At 34.0% G+C, this 2,984-nt stretch overlaps 1 pseudogene; it reads right to left on the bottom strand.

The window, feature by feature from the left end:
* Positions 1 to 1,367: 1,367 nt before the first annotated feature.
* LOC136065810 (U-box domain-containing protein 34-like) overlaps positions 1,368 to 2,984 on the bottom strand; it is a 3,553-nt pseudogene continuing 1,936 nt past the window's right edge.

Below are 2,984 nucleotides of genomic sequence, written 5' to 3'. Positions count from 1 at the left end.
TGTGTGTGTGTTTAAGCAAGTGTGACCTGTGTTTTTGTAGAGTACTGTCAACTTTTCAATATTATGAAATAAAATTTTGTTCTCCTGAGCATGTGTTATCCTTTTTAGTTCAACGAATAAGTCTACTGCTATAAACTCACCAATGTGGTGACTTGTGGTTGGTGGAGGGGTATCCCCACATGGACCCACCATCACCCCTCCACCAATCACAACTTGCCCAATTCAACGAATAAGTCTAGTGCCACAACTCGCCCATGTGTCGAGTTGTAGTTGGTGGAGGGGTGTCCTCACAGAGATCAACCATCACCCCTCCATCAAACACAACTCACCACATGGGCGAGTTGTGGCACAAGTTGTGCGACAAGTTGTAGCACTAGATTTGTTCTAGTTCAACAGGCAAAGAGTTGAATAGGAGGAAAGAACAGATGAGGGAGGGTAGATAGAGAACGTAGAGAATGTTTTTGGGGAGGAGAGATAAGTATGAAAATTTATAAATAAATAAGAAATAATAAATGAGATGGTAATCAGAATAAATGCTATTGTAATTAGCATTAATGAGTTTTTTATTTTACCATTATATCTACTTAAATCTAAAAGAAATGTTATATTCACAACAAATCATAGGTGCTTAGTTGTTATTGGTTCAAATTTAAACCTACCACTTGGATTACTTTTTTACCCCAACAATAATAAAGTAACAACCTGCTACTTAAGATTTGTTATGAAAATGTTATGGATATAACATTTCTCTAAATCTAATAGTGTAGAAAAAGTATAATTCTTTTTAATTACATCAGGTATAACTTGAATTCATCTTTATATGTGTGTGTGTGTGTGTATAATACATGAGTGTGTATATGTGTGCATATAATACTATATGTGTGTGTGTGCGCGTGTGTGTGTGTGTGAGTATAATGGTAAATGAAATGTTACAAATGAGCTCATTATAATGACTATAAAACTGATTAGCCACTGTCCATAGAAGCAAAATTTGTCCACATTACTTCAACCTCTATTGAAATGAGGAATTACATGTAACATGCAAATGTGTTTGATTGACTTGGAAATGTACAAATTAGTCAACCAACAATGGTAGAATAATCTTATTAAAATAAAATAAAAAACTAGGGTAGAATAAAGGTTTCAAAAATTAAATAAAACAATTATACATTAATAATAATAATAAATTAGGTTTCCATAAATATGATTATGAAATGCATTACTCTTCATTAAATTAGTTTTAAAAAAATAATCACACTCAATAGACGGATCCACAGCTAGGATTAAAATAAAAACCCACTCTATTACACTTCTATAGTTCTATTGTCAATGTTTCTCAAAAAAAAAAAAAAAAAAAAGTTCTATTGCAATAATATTTACATAAAAATAAAAATAATTACATACTAGCATGCCAATTTCACTTTCTAAACCCCCATCAAGATGGGAATCAAATTCCAAGAAAGGAACCTCGAATTACATTTCAATTTATCATTAAAAAATTCAACTAATTAAAAAGGATTTTTCTGTTCCAATGCTGCAATTGAATTGACCTGCCAGCATTACTCAGTTACCTGCAAGTAAAACAATCTTTAGATTTTGATCGTTGGACTTTTGCTTTAGGTGTTTATCAATCTATACCTGATTATTTTTCTGCTAGTGATGATGTACTTGATAAGTTTTCAAGGAGTGGATTGCTTATAACATCCTGCAAAAACTACTTCCGTAAGGAAAAAGTTTAGCTACAAAATTGGTTGTAGTCTAAGACTACAACCTTACTCAATAAAGTAAACATTACTACATATTTTGAAAATCTTACCGTTAAATTGCACATATCAAATTTTGTGTCAATTGGATATCATTTACTATATGATATATAAGCTTATATTTTGTGTATAATTTTAAACTTTAAAAACTTAAAATTTAAACAATTTATTGATAATATATCTATTGATCTTTAATATTTTAGAAATTTTGCAAGCATGGAGAGTATAAAAAGAAGATGGAACTCAATGATGGATTTGTCAAAATTCACTTCTAATAAAAAGATATTGGATAAGGTTGTAACCTAAAACTACAACCAATTTTGTAGCTAAACTTTGGCCGTTCAATTTTGTAGCTAATAAATTTATTTTTGCCATGAGCCCAAAAAAAAAAAAAAAAATCAGTTCTTTTGCCTTTTATGTGGTTAATTATTTACTGATTTGGGAGAAGATTTAACAGTAATTCAAATGCCAAATATAGTGAATGGTATCATGTATATTTAGCGAGCAAATAAATGTTCCTGATAATTTACATGTTTTGAACTCACCTGTTGTGTTGAAGCGTTGCTGTGATTGGGCGAGGGATGAAAACTGCCGTAAGGGTGCACATGATTCATTTTTTCCTCAGCTATATCTCTCAATCTACTGAGCTCTGGAAAAACTTCATTGCAAAGATCTGGCCGGTCTTTCCGTCTGAGTTCTGCACATTTGAGTGCAAGCTTTGCAAAGCACAAGGTTTCTTCGACTGGCCAATCACGCACAGCTGGGTCCAGCAACTCAGTGAATGTGCCGTTCTCAATAGACTGTTCAACAATGTGAGTCAGCCCCATTGGTGGCTTGGCTGTTATCAACTGCAGAAGCATGACTCCTAGGGAATAGATATCAGACTTCACACCAAGCATTCCTGTTTGTTGATATTCTGGATCAATATAGCAGAAAGTTCCAGCTGTTGAGGTCATGTGGTACTGTGTTGCATTTTCAGCTACAGCAGGTACGAGCCTGGCCAATCCAACATCACTAATCTTACTGACATAGTTGTGGTCTAGCAAAATGTTTCCTGGCTTGAGGTCACGGTGCACCAGTGGCTCTGGCTTGGTCTCATGGAGGAAGAGTAGGCCAGTGGCAATTTCTGCAGCAATTCGGAACCTGAGTTGCCAAGAGAGAGGGTGGACTGTGTCCTTTCTGGAAGATACAGTCATCTAAACTTCCTTAGCCATGTATTCA

This window comes from Quercus suber, unplaced genomic scaffold (assembly GCF_002906115.3).
Source record: "Quercus suber isolate HL8 unplaced genomic scaffold, Cork oak 2.0 scaffold_1180, whole genome shotgun sequence".
NCBI classification, from domain to species: Eukaryota; Viridiplantae; Streptophyta; class Magnoliopsida; order Fagales; family Fagaceae; genus Quercus; species Quercus suber.
The sequence above is the reverse complement of the archived record's forward strand: the minus strand, read 5'-3'. Positions and strand labels throughout refer to the sequence as shown.